Here is a 19417-nt window from a genome sequence, read left to right as displayed (position 1 = left end):
ACCTATAATGAAAAAAGACGGAAGCATACGACTATGTGGCGATTATAAAAACACAACTAACAAAATCCTGGATACCGAGCGCTACCCGCTTCCCAAAGTGGATGACATATTCGCCCAATTGGCTGGTTGTAACATCTTCACTCGGATCGACATGAGGAACGCGTACAATCAGCTTGCATTGGATGAACAGTCCAAGAACCTCGTCATCATCAGCACAACCAAAGGCTTGTATCGCTACAACAGGCTACCGTTTGGCATATATTCGTCGTCCACCATTTTCCAACGTCATATGGAAATCTTGCTACTAGACCATCAATGCAGCGTGCCGTTTCAAGACGACATCATCATTGGAGGTACAGCAACTAGCGACCTATTACGCAAGGTGGAAAGGTTATTTTCCCCATTTTCCAAGGCGGGACTTAAATCAAATCGTAATAAATGCCAGTTTTTTTATCGTCTTGACGCCGCCGGGTTACACCCTCAACAACAAAAACTCAGTGCCATCAGAGAAGCGCCCGAACCCAACAACGTTGATGAACTCCGCAACTTTACTTAAGCCACTGTATGCGTTATTGAACAAAACCACACCGTGGTCCTGGCCGCGAGTTCATCAATCCACCTTCAAGCTTGCGAAGGACGCAATTCAATCCTCCAATCTACTGGTACTTTTCGATCCATCGAAAGAGTTCCTACTCGCATGCGACGCATCGCCGGTTGGACTGGGCGCAGTTATATCTCACATTATTGACGGCGAGGAAAGGCCCATTGCGTTCGCATCAAGGACGTTGACGTCAGCCGAACGAAATTACGCACATATTGACCGAGAGGCGTTATCAATTATCTTCGGCATCACTCGCTTCAGGGATTACCTGCTGGGAAAACAATTCACCCTAGTCACCGATCATAAACCACTTATCACTATTTTCGCCGAGGAGAGGCCAGTACCGGCCACGGCCGCAGCCCGCTTACAACGCTGGGCACTGATGTTGTCGGCATACGACTACAAGATGAAGCACAAGACGGCAACGCTGACGCCCTAAGTCGTTTACCAATAAGAACTACAGAAGCCGACCCACCGGCGCCAGCAGAAATGGTACTACTGTTACGAGCTAAAAAAAACGGACCAATTAACGCCAAGGCGACCGCACAAGCAACCAAGGACGACCCCATTTTAGCCACCGTCATGAGGTACACGAAGCACGGCTGGCCATCAAACAACAAACCGATGTCACCATGCTTGAAGGCGTACGAAAGGAGGATCACCGATATATCCATTCTCGACGACGTTCTCTTCATGGGAAACAAAGTCATAGTTCCCGAGGCATTGCGCGCAGACATGATAAGCGAGCTACACAGCACACACCAAGGACTCCGCTCTATGAAGGAATTAGGAAAGTCTGGTGGCCCGGCATCGACGGAGAGTTACAAGCAGCGTCGCAGTCATGTGAAACCTGCAGGCTTAGCGCGCCCATGCCCACGCGACCAGTAGCGGCGCTAAGGGTGGGCTGAAGTGGGCTTTAGCCCCCCTGCATTTCTGAAAGGGGCCACATATTTTTATTAAAAGGGCCACATATTTGAATTTATGAATTTTCTTTATCTCTAGAAATTGGTTTTATTGCTAAGAAAGGTTTTTCTGGAAAAAAAAACTTTCAAAATCAACCAGATAAACAGATAGATTCGGGAGGAAGGGAGCAGAAATTGAAAGAAAGTTGAATGGACAATAGAAAGAAAAGAAAGGGAATTTAGGGAAATACCCCGGGCATGCAAGTGTCCCCTCCAAGTCGGATACAAGGTCATAGGGGGTCCAGTAAACGCGACGAGAGCCGCAACAATAAAACGACCATGCTCTTCTCGCTTCCTGGAAAATTTATTAGGGGCCACTAATGTTGTAAGGGCCACCAAATTCTTAGGGGCCACAAAATAATTAGCCCACCTGTGAAAAAACCTTAGCGCCGCTACTGCACGCGACGATACTCTTCATGGCCACAGGAAACTGCGTACAACGGGTATACGCCAGAAATTTTTCAAGAGGAGACAAGCGGATGCCTGGTCACATAACCAAACGTCTGGGGAAAGTGATGTACGAAATACAGACAGACATAGGAACCACCATACGACGGCACAGAAACCAGATGCGATTTGCGTTCCACAAACGAACCCCACAATCAGACGCAACCGAAACCGAAATCGCATCCAAGCGGATCCAGTCAAACACGCAGGCCCCGAGCACCGCACTACCGATGAACCCAGCGCAAAGTCTCGTCCTCGCTGTACCAAGACTCCAGACGCGCATAAACAACGGAAACTCCATCATAGGTTCTGATCCAACATCGCCGACCGATCAAGATGGCGTTACCAAGACCGCAGCCGCTGCGTCTAAAATCAGCGCTCACGACCAGACAGTCCTGGAGCCACGCAGGTCAACACGTCACAAGAAGCCCATATATTTTTTGGGATTATGACCAGGGAACGCGACGGCACAAATAAAAAGAGAAAGCTAGTGATAAGTTTTTTAGTAAATGTTCCGTTGTTATCTAATCAGACCACCGTAGTTTTTTACCTGATACATATATATATATATATATATATACGGGACATAATTCCAACGCGCATTCTCACGTATCGACCGACCAGAATGCTATTAATCTTTCATTGTAAATAAATATTTTATTATCTTCGCACCGACTCTCATTGCCTGAGTTCATATGTAAAGAACCCTCCTCAACAAACATTAAGGTTTGGGTTCATGTGATAGGTATACAAGTTCGTCAAGAAGGTGATATGATTATTTCTGGCAATTATTCCCGTTAAGTAGGTAGCAGAAAGTCATGAATTGGTAATAAACTTTAAATTTGAGTGAAATATTACTTCTGGCCATACACAACTTCGATAAGAAAGTGCCACACTTATTTATTACTTCTGACCATACACGGCTTTGATAAGAATGTGCCACACTCTTTTTTTACTTCTGATCAAACACGGCTTCGATAAGAAAGTGCCACACTTATTTATTACTTCTGACCATACACGGATTCGATAAGTAAGTGCCACACTCATTTATTACTTCTGGCCAAACACGGCTTCGATAAGTAAGTGCCACACTTTTTTATTACTTCTGGCCATACACGACTTCGATAAGAAAGTTCCACATCAGGCCTTTCAACACGCTATCCCAGTGTTTGTACATATTTCATTGGACGAGCCGTCTAATTCAAGTTAGCCGATACCGCTCTGTGTGATTTGAACCTGTAAGTGCGACACTACTAGGTAACTGTTTTTCATTTTCTTTTTCTTCACATCTTTTCATTCAGAGAGGTTACTTCGTCGGACTCTCTACGATTTCCAACAGAAAATTCACCTTCCTCGAGCCTTTACGAGCACTACCAGCTAACCTTATTATTAGCATTTTATGTTTCTCCGTTTTCTCCGCACAACTTTTTTATAGTTTAACCGATACTACTCTTCGGGATTTGGAGTGGTAAGCGCGCCTTTGCGACCACTACGAGGTGACTGATTTCCAGTTTTCTCCGCCAATTCTCTTTCAGAGAGGTTACCCGTAGACCTCTCTACAATGTCGAACGGTTCTTTCCCGCCTTTACAGGCACTACAAGCTAACCATCAACGTGTACCACTAAAGAGTAAACGCATATTTCTTGTCCCCCACCCATATGGGGGGCACGAAATAAAAAGGACTGTAAAAAAATCGAGGTAACCAGAAAAAAAAATAAACTTAAACAGTATGTTAAGTCCCTCTGCTTGGCCGTATAATTGCTTAATATTGTCATTAAACAGATATTGGGTACGGTGCCCTGAGTTGAGACAGTTATTGCAGTGTTCTATTTTCCTTTTTAAAAACTAAATCTTTGTTTGTTAGAGCTAGTCTTAGCTTCATGATCGTTAAAACGAGTTGCTGAAAATTGGTCAACTTTGAATTTTGAAATACGTATGGTGAAACTTCTTCTTTAACCAGTAAAACTTCCAATTTCTCAAGACCAGTTAACTACTTTACTTTTAAATTACCTCTATCCCCTCTAAAATAAAATTCAGTGTATTTATGTTGGTCTAACTCGTCTTCTAGTGGGCCAAGCTGGGATACCAATTGCTTTATGTTTTCACTACAAGAGTTAAGAAAACTATTGGCTTCTTCTAATTTGACCATAAGTTTCGAAACTTCTTCGGAAGATTCTTTTTTTTAATTTCTGCATATTCTAGCTCAAACCTTTCGCAAACCCTGATTATAGTCTGAGAGGAACCTTCCGCTAATCATGGCCCCGCTTGCGTAGTAGCTGTGTACCATTTCTGTATTTGTTTTATTAATAATTTCGGTCTAATTAAGTTTGTGTACTAATTTCAACATATTCTGGTCCTATTTGGGTGCTTTTATCTATAGAACTAGAAAATGTTTACGTGCCAATGCTGATTTAAAATTTTTACCTTTGGGAACTGAACTACGGTAGTTTTTTGTGGAGGCTAATGAACCTATGCCTTCATCGGAAATTAACAGCTTCCCAAAATTAACGAATCTCCAACTTCATCAGAGAAAGGAGAAATACCAACTTCTTGGGAAATTTAACAATGTGTAGCTTCTTCTGAGAATGTAGATGTAGATTTTGAAATGGTGTTATGATCTAACAAAAATCGGATAATTGAACCTACTAGGGAGTTTATAAGCAAAGGTGCCTTACTACGTAACTTGTAAGAGAGTCCTCCATTTGAAGCACACGCACAATGGGTGTTGATACGGCATTTGGATTACATAATGATAGCTTTTGTTTGGAAGAAACCGGTGTTACGCATTGAAAATGATTCATTCATTTATTGTGCCTCTGAAGTTTTGCATGCCTATCCGCAACATCGTTGGATGATTGATTGAGTTTATAACCCAAATTCAAGTTTGGTACACAATCTTGATGGGTTTCATCATATAGCTTTGAGGGTGTACCTACAATATATATATATATATATGTATTACTAGGACCAAAAATTATAATTTTTGAAGAATATGATTAAAAATGTCTTGAACATATTTTCACTTGGTTCAAATCTTTAACTTTCCCAACCAGACGCTTTGTCTTTTAGCAGACAATTCTTCCGTTTGTACACTATGGTTTTTATAACGGCTGGTATTTTAAAAAACCTTACATATTCTTCTTTTCCTGATACTTTTTCCCCCTTGACAATTAGCCATAACAACGATGATGAGTTTTACCCATTTCCTATGATCTAACATACAAAAATCCCTCACAAGATGGCGAACTAACAACTGAGAAAAATAAACTGGAATTCGAAGACTTACTTAGATGGCCGTAGCTTAGATTTTGGACCCCCCCCCCCCCCCCCAAGTGTAACGTTTCATAATTTCGCTAATGACCCAACTACCACTGATTCTGTAAGGGTGGATAAACTCTTCGTTTTGATGTCAAAATTGGTAAATTTGTTAGCTTTTGAATAGTTTTTCTCTGTAATTTCCGGTTTAAGAAACCGATTTAAACTTCGTGAAGGCTTAGTATTATTTGCCGTTTTTGGTTACTATTTGCCAATTTTTTATCGAAATTACATGTTACAGACTTATTTTTCCTTTTAGATTTTCTAATCAAATAATAACTTTATTGAGTTGATGCATCCTCAGAGGTTGGAAATTCATATTCCTAGATGGATCTGTCTCACTTTCTAAGCTGTTAATATCCATAATAGATCGCACAGACGTTTCAGCGGTTACATCCCGTGTTTCGATAAATTTCCACCAGGTACCGAACTCGGTCTTACTCCCGTGATAGGGAGGCCAAAAGTGTCATCCCGCCTAGTCTTCCGCTATCTCTCTGGTAAGTCAAATGCGCCCACCGTGGGCTCTATGGCTCTATGATAACTTCCTCGAATCTAATTCTGGGCTGCGTTCAACAACTATCAACGGAGAAAAACCGTTGAGTTATCGTTGAGTTCCTTTACTCAACACTACGTCACAAAAATCTAAAAGTTGTTGTACGATTTATAAGTGTTCGCTGACTTAACGAACAAAATATCGTCTGCTACCCCTCCTTTAACTTTGTCGAATGACGTCACGACACCGATGAGCAACGGAAAAACCATCTCGCTCAGCCGATGTTTCCGCTGAGTCTCCGATGATCAACGTGACGTCAAAATCATTTGGTATCATGGACTCTAAACAGAAACAGCGCCGCTCTTGTAAGCAGTATCGTCGCGGCGGAGTTGATCAAACCAATAGAGATATACCAGTGGTACCACCCAACGATGACTTAGGCCTAAGGTGGTGCCTTGGGTATTAGCCAAGCTGATTATTATTTTATTATTATGTAAATATCACTTTTTATCCTTTCTTTCATCGGAAAGTTTAAATAAAACTAACAGTTATATGATATAAAAAAATGTATTTTCCGATAATATTCAATAAAATCGTTTTAATAGATTTTAATTTATTCTTATAATCATCATAAATAGAAATAGCTAAATAATTTCAATTAAGGTAAAAGTTTTATAGCTGTGGTTTAATCACTGCAATAATTATTTAAAAATGCATCGCTTAATTTTCCTATCATGATTTAATAATTAAATCACAACTTAACTTCTCACGTAAATAAAAGAAACCGGCAAAATTTATCAGCGCCTCCAGTATATAGTATAGGTGATTGACGACATGAACTTCGAAGTCTTCGAAAGACCTATATTTTCAGAATATTTAACGGTAGCGACATCTTTGATCTTTCGATATAAACCACGAAAAAGCGGTGGGGTTACGGAAAAACATTACTTTTTAATAGTATAATTTATATGACAACTTTGATAAAGATTCAGTAAATACCCTGTTGATTTCTCTTCTTTTCGAAGGTTTAACCATAGTAATCCGACCAGCAGTATTTGAGTTATTGTGACAAAAATAAAGTTACGTTTAGTCATTTGTAATTAATTCATTTTTAATATTAGCTTTATGAAATTGATTCCTGAAATACTTCAAACCTTTTACTTCAAAACGCCGCAAACCGTTTATTTTTATCAGTTTTAATTGTTCTGTAACTAGTTCAAGAAAAAACCATGTTTTTCTGAACTTACCTCAGACTTCCCCCTTAACGTTAAAGTTAAAAGAAGCACGCTTGACGATCTCATGGAATTATTCGTAAAACATGCCCTTTCAGAAATCGAAAAAAGTACGCTTTGATACGACCGACGTCACGTTATACATACAGCCAGAAGATCGAAGAAATTATGATATTATAAACAAGGCGCATTTTCAACGGATTATTTATAATGTAGGAAAATTACTCGAGCCTTTATTGTTAAAACGAAATAAATATTTGGATTGATATTAAACGGTTCTTTAATATCATACTATTAATTTGAATGATTTAAACAAAATTTGCGATCTCGAGAAGAAATATACTACATTGTTTGCAAGGCCTATCAAATTTTATTTAAAAAGACCATTTGGTAAATAAATAATCTTAGCTTTTATTCACCGTCTCTTTATTTCAAAAGTATCCCGCCGCGATGATTGACACACCCTACCGTAAAAAAAGTGTTAGAGGGCCTTCGTTCTATTGGGGGTTAAAAGAGGGAACGCATTACAGACCTATAAATTTTGGTAAAGGAGAGGCGCAGACCTCTAAATTTTAGACCTATAAGTGTTTTGGACCTATAAGTCTTGGACCAAATGTCGTCAAATGTTCAACGCCAAGAGGATTGACTCATTCCATTTTGAGAGATCACGAGTAGAAGAAAGTGTTACTTTTCAAATCTCTTATTAGTCCGCAGGGCCGTAGCTAGAGAAAATGGCAACCTAGCAGGGCCGGATTAAGACTTTATGGGGCCCTAGGCCCAAGTTAATTTTGGTGCCCCCTTTGAATAGCGAGCGAAGCGAGTTACGCGCTTCCTCTATTTATAATTGAGAAATGGAAGGAAAATTCATTTTGCTGCCAGATTTAGTATGTCATCAGGGGCTAAACGGCAGTCCGTCAGAGCATGTGACAATCAAACGTTTTTGGTTCATAAGGGTGGACGCATTAACTAAAATTACTCCTGAAAATATTTAGTGAAAAGCAAATGATTCAAGTTTTGTCCGTTATTTTTTTCGAACCCTCTTGGTGCCCCTTGTAGGCTTGGTGCCCTAGGCCCAGGCCTATTCGGCCTATTGGTTAATCCAGCCCTGAGCCCTAGCTTCGGCGCTGTTAGTCCGTCACCCGCCAAGTGGTTCTTTTCAATCATGCACTGTTAAAAATAAAGGTTTATAAAACGACCAAAATTGGACTTTTAATTTATTTCAAACCATTCGGTTACTGAAAAAGGTCTAATCAATTATTTTAGACCCATTTTACTCTTTCATGTTGAAAACAATACCTTTTTGGGTATTGAAAGGGAACGAGCCCTAAGAATAAACTTTTTCCAGTCCTGGTGGTAAAGGTATCAAAAAGTTATGTTCTAACATTTAATCCTTTTGACTACCCATTTAATTCCCTGAAACGAAGAAAAAAATTATATGGACCAATTTCGAGACTAGTATTTGAATTCTACGTTATTTATTTTTTAATATTTTCTTTAAAATAACATAATGCGAAGAAATTCCAATCACCAGGAATATTTAACTAAGGTTAAGTCTTTAAAAATTTGATAACAGATTTAAATATAGGGGATATTGATTACGGCGTCAAACTATGATAACCCGCAAATATCGGCACCAACAAATTCTTGCTGTGTGTTCATCAACTCCCTTCGTTCAACGACTATTACCCCTAGCGAAAACCAGCCTAATCTGGCCATGCTAATGGTTAATCTAGGGAGTCGTAGTAAATAATAATAAAAAAGTATTAAATAAGGGCCTATGAAGGACTGAAAATAAAGTTAAAAGGGATTAACTTCTTACTGTTTATGAAGTATAATGGATAAAAGAGTGTAAAATAAGTACTTAAACACTCCACAAAAGGACCGAATTTGGGGAGCAGAAGATTTAAATATGTTCTATGTTAAAAACCTGAATGGTCTTAAATATTGGAAAATGTTTTAAGCACTTTAGACGTCTAAAATAAGACCTTTATTTTTAACAGTGTGGCTAATGATCTCTGGCTAATTATTAACGTACATCACGGCTGCGTCCAGTAACGCACAACGGAATTTTATCGTTTCAGGTTTCTACGTCACGAACGAAAAGCCGGTTTTTTCTTTTCTTAAAGAAGTAATGATGTTACCTCAAGCTAAGAATGTAGCGAACATTAATTGCAGTCGCTTAACTTAATCGTTTGATTTATAATTATATTGATTCATGTAGGAAAATGCTAATATATTACGAAAACACAAAATGCAAATAATTGGGCACGTTGAAATTTTGGTGATTTGAACTCAGGCGTTTTACAATATTAGCAATGGCCGAAGAAATGAATTCAGCAAGATTCGACGTTGACCAAGGGTCTCACTGAAACATTGTTCCAGATAATGCTTTAAAGCCGATAGACGATTTTGTTATGTTTTTTTTTCTGATTCGAAGTGGGTTACCCAGCCGTTTTACGTCTTTCTACATCGCACTACTTTCCCCTCTCGTCCACCATTACGTGTTCTTCTCAAAAGTAGTATTCGCCCTGTCCTGGGCATTCCTGAATCCGATGACGCGAAAACTGGTGCTTGAAATGGGAATTACCAAAGGTGAGAAACCCTTATTGTTATTTTCACATTCATCATCATTCTTTGAGGGCAGCCTTTAGTATGCACTACTGTACATAGCAATAGCATTTGCTAGTAAGAAAATTTAATATAACATACATAAATTCGAGAAAATAAGACGATGCGTAAGGAATCTGCATTAACTTTTCTTCATATAAATAGCCCAATAAAATCTTAGTGATCATACTTACCTGGCGTCGCTGCGGCCTCCATCTATGAGGAGGCGGGCTTGGACGAGAACCCATCATTGCACCGCGTTGGGTTTGACTCTAACTATCTTTAGCAAATTGCATTGGATGGGGCGTATAATTTATGGTAGTGGGGTCCTGCGTGCGCGCTCGACCCCAAAGAAATATTTCAAAAATCAAGTGTTTAACATAAATCATGGAATATAGACCTCCAGGAATGGAAGCTGTAGCTTTATCTAGTCCCTAGTATTCAAGGTGGAAATGGGTTAACTGAACTATTTCCGGTTTCTGTGATTGGTCAATTGGTTTACCGTTTTCTCTTCTGCTGTTCCGGTGTCATCAAAACTAGGTGTAGTTACACATTTTTTTGAGTTTGATGTATGATTAGAACTAGTTGTAGGTTAAAAATTTTTGGTAATTGAACTTTTTTGTACTTTCTTCCCTGGCGAATTTTCCTTAATAGATTGTTTGATTTTGCTCTTTCAAGGTTTTTCTTAATTCAAATTTTATCTTTATCGATTCTTTATTTTCAAATTGGTAATGTTCTTTACAATCTTTGACTAGGACCTTTCCCCGTGTGTTTAGGAACACGTCGATAACTTTTTAAACCATTGCTTCTCTCCTTCATTTGTAAAGAGTTGCCAATCTGTAATTAGTTCCACTAAAATTGCCTTCATTGCAATTTCTTTAATATTGTTGTCTTTCATTATATTGAATAGTTCAAATCACTTGTCATTGGCAATTAATAACTTCCCTCTATCAAGAGCGCGAGTCCACAGTTTTTGTCTTTTAATAGGGTTTTAATGACATTAGGGGGCATTGTTTTCGCATAGCCTTTGTAAGACAAAGCCCGCAACATAATGTAAAGCTCTGAGATTATTTTTTGGTTCTACATTATCATTAATCATTTGTATTTCATTTAAAGGTAAATCTAAATCTTTGCGAATTTTTCTTCTTTCGCTTTCTTTTTCAAAGACTTCAACACCGATTCTGCCACGCCTATTTTTAAAACAACCATTAATTTTTGGAAAAAGTCTTGGAAAAATAATTTAAGGCAAAACTTTTGTCGCAAATAAATGGTTCTATTAACTCAAAAATTGTTTTTAACTTTTCACTGAGGACCATTTTGTGGCTAGCAATCATATAGTCCTCATGAGTTTTACTTCTCATTAAAGTTTCACTAACAAGCGAATACACAAAATCACAATAACAAGCTAACAGGTAGTAATAGGCTCTCTTCATAAATAGAAGACAAAAATTAAAAAAAGTGTAAAGATTATGAGAGGCGTCTCTCTTTCAAAAAAGCGTACTAACTTTTTTTTTCAATAATGTCCACTACTACCGTAAGTGCGATGGCGCCACCAGTGGCTCCGGTCTCACACCGCGCGCGGTTAGATGTTAGATTTAAAAGAGACGCAAAAACTTTCCAGATTTTTAATACTAGTTTTACAAGGTTTTTAAATAGTTTAGTATGCCTGGGGTATATTGTTCCGTTTTAAATTGTAAAACATCGAAAACAAGAAATCGTTGTTTATCTTTTTTTAAGTTTCCAAAGGAAAAAGACCGGTAAATTCACACTTGACAAAGGATCTCGTAGGACCCGAAACGGAGTGTCGGACGTTGATTCACACATCACGTTTTTAATTTTCATTTTGTTAAATAAATTTTAATTAAATCCAAATCGCCTCATGAGTTTTCCGTAATTAATACATATACCTCAATTATGCTACACTTCCTAACTGTCAGTTTAATTTTTACATTTAATTGTTTGGGGTTGAGCGCGTACGCAGGACCCCGCTACCATAAATTATACGCCCCATCCAATGCAATTTGCAAGAGATAGTTAGATTCAAACCCATCGTGGTGCAATGATGGGCTCTCGTCCAAGCCCGCCTCCTCATAGATCGAGACCGCAGCGACGCCAGGTAAGTATGATCACTGTGATTTTATGGGGCCATTTATATTAAGAAAAGTTAATGCAGATGCCCTACACATCGTCTCATTTTCTCGAATTTATGTATGTTAGATTGATTTTTCTTACTAGCAAATGCTATTGCTATGTACAATAGTGCATACTAAAGGCTGCTCTCAAAGAATGATGATGAATGTGGAAAAAAAAACAATTAAAGTTTCTCACCTTTGGTAATTCCCATTTCAAGCACCAATTTCGACGGGCTTCTAACGGCAAACATTTACGTCGGTCTCAGATTCACCAGTTATTAGGTGGCTCTGGTGACCTGTTTTCGCTGTAACCCATGGCGTTAAAATAGTCGAGTTCGAGGTCATTTTAAAGATTTGAAGTCGGGAAATACGAAAATTTAAGTTTTAAATATGTTATCCTTACATATGAAATCTGAAAAAATAACAATTTGAATTCCATTAAAAAATACGTGCCTCACGTTAAATAAAAACAGAAGAAAATAGGGGAAGTACGTATCTGTAGCTTTGAGCCGTAGAAGTCGTCGTGTGACCCACGAAAACGCCTTTTTACGCATAATAAACCAAACTGAAAAAGTAGTCCTACTTTTGTTTTGATTCAACACGGCTATAATCGACGAAAGCAAATACGCCTTAGCTCAAATAGCAGAGAATGAGAAGGGCAATATGTCACAATTGTTCAATTTAAGAAAAATGACTTTTTAAACGATGTATTCATCCGCGATTTCCCGCCAAACCGTTTTGGCGCGAAAATTCGTGAAAAGTGACGCCTTTCCAAAGCTGACTAGAAGCGTACTTCCCCCTATTTTCTTCTGATAAAAAATAAAATAATTATAATACTGAAGTATGGCTTTCAATAACTCTAAACCCACTACAACTGTTTATTTTTAATACAGCGGGGTATTTGAATAAATTAATTGGGAATGCTCATCCTGGTTGAAATGATTGGTTTTAGGGATTTCAGGTATAGTAATACCTGAGATAATGGCAGTCACTCGGCTTATAGAAAAAAATCCTCTCATCAGCGACGCTCTGCGCCCTGGACGATGTGCCCCTTTAGAACCGGCGGTTTTAGACGCAAAAATTGGAATTGAGTTCAGAGAAATAGCTAGAAAATGTATAGGGATAAATAGCATAGCATTCTAAGGAGTCATGTTTCACGAATGATAACGCAATAAACAGACTAACTAATAATTTGAACAAATCACTTATTCTTACAATTGTGGGGTTTTGGGACCTATCTGCTGTATTTGTATACCGTCAGTTTAATTTTGTATATGAATATTTCGGGGTCGAGCGCGTACGCAGGACCCCGTTACCATAAATTATACGCCCCATCCAATGCAATTTGCAATAGAAAGTTAGAGTCAAACCCATCGCGGTGCAGTGACAGGTTCTCGTCCAAGCTCGCCCCCTCACGGATCAGGGCCGCAGCGACGCAAAGTAAGTATACAAGTTTTTATTTTATTGAAACATATATATTGAGAAAAGTAAACGCCGATGCTCTGTGTGACGTCTTCTTTTCTGGATTTACTGTATATTGGATTAATATTTCTAACTAGCAAACGTCTTCGACGAAGACCATAGTGCATAATAAAGGCTACATTTAAAAAATTGACGAACAATATCAAGAACAAATTAAAGTTTATAACCGTAGGTTAATTTGGTTATTCTCATTTCAACCCCTTATCATCATCTCAAGAAATGGCAAGGACCGGGCGAATACTACGCGTAATGGGAAGAATAAGTTATGGCGGACGAGAGGTGGAAAGCAGTGCTATGTAGGAAAGCGTAAAGGCAAGGACGTATATAAGGGGGGGGGGGTTAGGAGATTCAAACCCCCCCTTAGGACTCGATTCCTTTCTTGCGAAATTAAATTTTGCAAAACAATATCAATTTTGTTCTTGGTCTTATTATCATTTTCTCGCAAATGTATTAAAAAACTTCGTTTGATACACGTGCGGAAATGTCATTGTCACTCGTCCCGAGTCTAGCCAGTACTTTAAATATGCGTTATTGCTAACAAAAAATTTCGCGCTCGCGATTTCATCTGGTTGTGTTATAACCCGTCCCCCCCCTTAGACTTTCTATATCTACGTGCTTGCGTAAAGGGCATCAAACTTAATTCAGAAGAAAGATCGTGCAAATTCCAAATAAATGTTCAACCGGCAGTTACATAATGCTATCTCATTGATTGTATGAAAATTCCATTTAGAAAATCATTCATATTTAAAACAAAATAATCGACCTTCTGGTTATTTGGAAAATACCAAATTAAAACAGGGATTGGTATTTTATTTCTATAACTTTCTTGCCATATTAATAACATGGTTTGTTCGGAATCGTCGTGCACACATTTCGGCGTGAAACAAAGCTTCAACGCCTCTAAGCGTAAAAATTTTGAACTAATTTGTGTAATCTCTAAATAAGCGCCGTTAAGGCCAAAACTCCAGGAATTTCGTTGCGAAGGAATTATTCCATTCGAGATTGCTACTCGTTTCGAAGGACATTATTTTTGTAAATTAGCGGGTTGGGATGTTGAAACGAGAGATATTGAGAGGAGGGATGGGGGTGCGTGAACGTTCAGTCCGACCAAATGCATTTAAATCCTCATATCTTAGGCTGACGTTATATGATTTGAACGTACGATAGTTTGATCTTCAGTAAGTTTTAACCGGTTGAAAAGTCTTCGATTAGTGGGTCCTTGATCGCAAATAATGGCTCGGACATTCAAATCAATTCCTTGTAGCCTTGTAAGGCTTTCTTTAATAAAATTTTCCATTTTCTCAGAATTCATAGTGCCTCGAGCAAATGAAAAACATAAAACTTGCTTCCATGGCTGAAATATACCATGTAGCATTATGACAAATGCCTCGTTGGCCAAGACTTTTTTTCTGTCTCCACCACCATTATCCAGGAAACCTTCAACCTGGTCTTTTGATTGGTCATAGGAGAGTCCAGCCATAAGAGATATTTCGTCAAGAAGAAGGACGCAGTTTTTATTCCTAGTTGAAATATTTTCCATTTTCTTTTTCACCGCTTCAAAGATATTTTAATTGAACACTGGTTTAATAGTGATATCTTCTAGCCACTTTCTTAGTGTTCTTGGGTTTGGAAGAGCAAAGATTTTACCTAAATGTTTATATGTTTTAGGGCTTTGGTAGAAGACTGATAAAGACATTTGTTTGTCCATAACGGTTGTTGTTTAATAGTTGTGATAGGAAAAACTCTCTTTGGTTATCAGTTAAAAAATCTTTTGTGGCTGAAGTTAACATATGAATTTTCTCAGCTCTACTTTTTGGTAATTTCGATTTTAAATGTACAATCCTTTTCCTGTTTCTACTTAATAATGTAGATTTTCTTAATTTAATTTTCCTCGGTGTGTCGTTTGATCTAGTACTCAGAGTAGAGGGTTTACCTAAAATTAAGTATTATTAAATTATGCATTTAAAAACTTATCAATTTTTAAAATACCTACCAGCTGTGACAATAGTTGCAGATGGAGATTTAAAATTAGTGTCCTCTGCTTCGGTTAAAACAACTCCATTTTCATTTTCGACAGCACCTTAAATATATTTTTAAATAAGGTATTAGCAAGTTATTTATTTTAAAACTAGTCTAGCGGTGGGTAAATGAAAGCATGGCATACTCAAATATAAAATTAATAATATATTAATTAATATTATTAAAAAAATAATATATATTTTTTAAATATTTGGCCTGTACCTGTTTTGGTGTTTGAGCTCTCATTTAATTGGATAACCTTTTGTCTTCTTCGAATTGGAATTCTTGGCTTTCTCAAAACTAGATAACATTAAATTAATTATTATATTATTTTTTAATAAAATTTTATATAACATTAGAGTTTCCGCCGTCTTGTACAGTTTTTTCAGTGTCGAAAACTGGTTATATTCTAAATAATGTTCAATTATATCCACAAGCGTAGCTGGACGAAAATCCATTAGATCAAGTTTTATCCATAAATCATATTCCTGGCATAACATAAATTTTAATTAGTTCAGTAAGGGGTAAAGATGAAATTAAGAACTCTGTTTTACATGATCCTCATCCATCAAGCATTTTGCTGTAGTAGTAAGGCCATTTAAGAATAAATACTCGTGAACTAGACATTGGTACAAGTGCATTTTATATTTGGTGTCACACTCTTTACCTAAGGGTAGTGATTTATCATGTTAATAATAAGAATTGATATAGTGCTGTGTTGACGAACCATTTAATTTATAGAAGCCAGTTTCTTTATTTGACTCATCCAACTTCAGTCGATTTGGTGGTGAATATACCGTCAATAAATCTTTATCTAAACTTCTTTTACCTTTCTTATTGATATTATTTGTTGAAACATTGTTGTTAAATTGGCTCACTTGGCCTGCAATAGATTTAGGAAATTAGTTGATTGTTTAATTTTATCTCTTTAAATTTAACAAAGTCACCTGTTAAATCCTGTAATGGTGTTGAAGAAATCACGCTTTTTGGAATGTAAGAAATATCCTGTAGCTTTGTTGATGTTAAAAATTTCATCCACTAAAGCTACAAAAATTAAATTAGTCCAAAATTCATGTCGAGTTAATGTCTTTAATTATTACCGGTTAAATTAATGGATTTTGTTGTTTCAGTAGGAACTGCGGTTTCTACAATTGGGGTAACTTCCATTTCCAATGTTTTATTTTAAGTAGTGAAAGAATCGATAAAGTGAAATTTAATTAGGTCATCGTAATTATTTCTGTATAAATCTTTAAAATTACCTGTCAAATTCTCAGATTGAGAATTTAATTGACCCATTTTTAATGTTGGTGTCGCATTCCAAACCAATGTATTTTTGGCCTGGTTCATAAAACACCAATTTTCAAAGTGTTTTCCACAAACAATAAAAGACTTATATAAAACGTCGGGAGGTATGTCTTTTAAGTCATTACGACCTGTATTAGAAACCCAAAGATCACATCTAAAAATGAATACAGAAATATAAATTTTAATTTACTTTTAAAACAATAGAATTCAGGAAATATAAGCTCACCTTTGTTTATCTTTAGGAAAGCTAAAAAACGAAAATCCTTTGTTTTTCTTTCGCGTGTTTCCGCATTTTAAAAACGCACAAAAAGAGCTTCTTTTAACACGATTCATTATTTTCATTTATTTAAATAAATAAATAAATAAATTCAAAAAAACTTTCAAAAACACCGAAACTGCACAAAGAAAAATTAAACGCGCACATGGCTTTTAGGCCAATGATCTAAGCGGCAAGGAGGCGAGAACTGGACGATAATTTCGTCACGAGATGGAGCCAGAATGTTTTATTGTAAAAGTTCAATTCGCCACTACTTGGTGGCTTTGATAACATAAAAAAAACGATCAACCTATGCTCCGTAGCACAGGCCAGTCTATGTAAGCGAAGCTTTATATAGTCTTTGATTGTAAAGGAATCCCCCCTGCCTGTAAAAAAGGAACAGGGACGACTTGTTGTCTGGCATCCAGTGATGTTTCTTTCGGGGAATAAGTCGATGTCCTTCCCCTTTTCTCTCCTTCGCGAGTTTTTATATTTTCTCGTTTGAAAAGGGGCTTTATGAACCAACCTAATTGTAAGCGTAGCTTTTTTCTAGGAATCTTGGATCCTTGGCTCTATCAGCTGGACTTTTTAACCGTCAGTTTTATTTTGTATTTAGATAATTTGGGGTCGAGCGCGTACGCAGGACCCCGCTACCATAAATTATACGCCCCATCCAATGCAATTTGCAAAAGAAAGTTGGAGTCAAACCCATCGCGGTGCAATGATGGATTCTCGTCCAAGCCCGTCTCCTCATAGATCAAGGCCGCAGCGACGCCAGGTAAGTATGATAAATAATAATTAATTGGGTTATTTTTAATGAGAAAAGTAAACTCGGCTGCCCTACGTGACCTTTCTGTTTCGCGATATTTTATATGTGTAAGCCTTGTTTTGAAATATCAGATGACTTTACTGTATAGCGCAGTACATGATAAAGGTCCCCTTGGTAAAATATGCAAGAGCGTTTTTACTCCGCTTTGGCTTAGTCGAATTTTGTGTAAGATTTTTAATGTGTGAATCATCGGCCCCAAAGGATTTGGCAAGAACCAAGTATAAATAAAGGAGGAAGTTTCTTATCGCCCACGTGACCTAATAGATAAGTCGTCTGACTTGAAATCCGAAGGGGACTTTCAGCTTTTGAATGGAAAATTAACATGGGGGTAAGCGCTATCGGTAAATGAATGATTATCTGCGCTCCTATATCTTAAAAGCTGTGTTAAATTTGAAATTTTACAGCAAGGGACTGTAGTTTGTTGTATAATTTATTAAATTTTTTATACATCGCATCGCATTATATTATATTATATAATAGGCTGGAATTAGCATTAGTGGGATCCTGCCTACGTGTTTAACCATATATAAATAAACCTAAAAACCAAGTCTTAATGTAAATAACAATCGTAACAGTATCTAATTAGTACAAATCACATTGATATAGAAATGAGCAGTTGATAATAAAAATGTTTAGTTATTAATCAAGTTTTAAAGTTGGTCCTTTTATTTATTTACTTTTATTTTTTAATGTTACACATACTTAGGAACTCGATATATATTTCGAGTATATTAAAGGTTTAATATCAATCATAACTAGTTTCATATTTAACTTTTTATTTTTTTCCTTGTACCTGCCTCACGTGGTTTTGTTCCTGTTCAAACTGTTTATAATTATTATATTCTGCGCTGTCTTAATGTGAAGGGTCTTCCTCCTCTGTTATGCAATAAAAGAACTAATAATAATATATAGTTAATAAGAAAAAAAATCTGAAATTATTGCTGATTACGAAATTTGATCGGGGTAGTGTGGCCGAACGGTCTAAAACGCTGGCTTAAGGCATCAGTCTCTGCGGAGGCGTCGGGTCGAATCCCACGGCTGCCAACGAATGGTTTTGTTGTTAAAATATGCCACCAGATGGAAAGGACGTATACAACGAAGTATATAGGAAAACTGTGGCTTTTTAAGTGTAGGAATCTTAAAGATTTGCGTTGAAAAAGGCCGATGAAAATACGTTTTGCACATATTTTAAAGCGAATATTCAAGATCATCAATTTAAAACCTTTCCACATCCCTACCATGATCTGTTTTCTAGAATAATAGGTTGAAAGTCTGGATGTATCAACATTATTCATAAAGTTTAATTATGATAATTGATCAATTCATTTTCTATTTCGCAGAGATGGTTCTCCAAATTGGCCATAACTGCGACATTGATTTTGGCTTTTAAAATATCTAAATAGGCTACCCAAATACTGACCCTTTTTTGTACTTTCTGAAGGTCATTATGAGATGAAATTCCATTTCATTCGCACAATTTATAGTTTTAAATGTGCTGAAAACGATGTTACCCCGAATATTATATTATTATATTATAAAATTACAATGTATTTCGTTTTGCTAGCACGATAACATTTTGAAATTGTCACGCTGAAATCCACCAAATAATATAAATTTATATTATTATTACATTTATGTAATAATAATTTCATACCGAAAACCACTAAACCCAGCATTCGTTGAAATAATTTAAAATATAATTCTTTCCCCATTCAAATCCCCTATTTTACCCCTGGT

The 19417-nt window shown here is 36.9% G+C and overlaps 4 non-coding genes across 4 annotated transcripts; 1 reads left to right on the top strand and 3 right to left on the bottom strand.

Moving 5' to 3' along the window:
- Window positions 1-9843: 9843 nt before the first annotated feature.
- On the top strand, window positions 9844-10007 carry LOC149957715 (U1 spliceosomal RNA). Its single transcript, XR_016479492.1, has one exon. It is a non-coding gene; the product is annotated as a U1 spliceosomal RNA (small nuclear RNA).
- Window positions 10008-11617: 1610 nt separating this feature from the next.
- LOC149957714 (U1 spliceosomal RNA) lies at window positions 11618-11781 on the bottom strand. Its single transcript, XR_016479481.1, has one exon. It is a non-coding gene; the product is annotated as a U1 spliceosomal RNA (small nuclear RNA).
- Window positions 11782-13073: 1292 nt separating this feature from the next.
- Window positions 13074-13237, bottom strand: LOC149957713 (U1 spliceosomal RNA). Its single transcript, XR_016479638.1, has one exon. It is a non-coding gene; the product is annotated as a U1 spliceosomal RNA (small nuclear RNA).
- Window positions 13238-17473: 4236 nt separating this feature from the next.
- On the bottom strand, window positions 17474-17637 carry LOC149957712 (U1 spliceosomal RNA). Its single transcript, XR_016479447.1, has one exon. It is a non-coding gene; the product is annotated as a U1 spliceosomal RNA (small nuclear RNA).
- Between the last annotated feature and the right edge of the window lie 1780 nt (window positions 17638-19417).

The sequence above is a fragment of the Leiobunum rupestre genome, chromosome 2 (genome assembly GCF_980474605.1).
Source record: "Leiobunum rupestre chromosome 2, qqLeiRupe1.1.hap1, whole genome shotgun sequence".
Taxonomy (NCBI): Eukaryota; Metazoa; Arthropoda; class Arachnida; order Opiliones; family Sclerosomatidae; genus Leiobunum; species Leiobunum rupestre.
The sequence above is the reverse complement of the archived record's forward strand: the minus strand, read 5'-3'. Positions and strand labels throughout refer to the sequence as shown.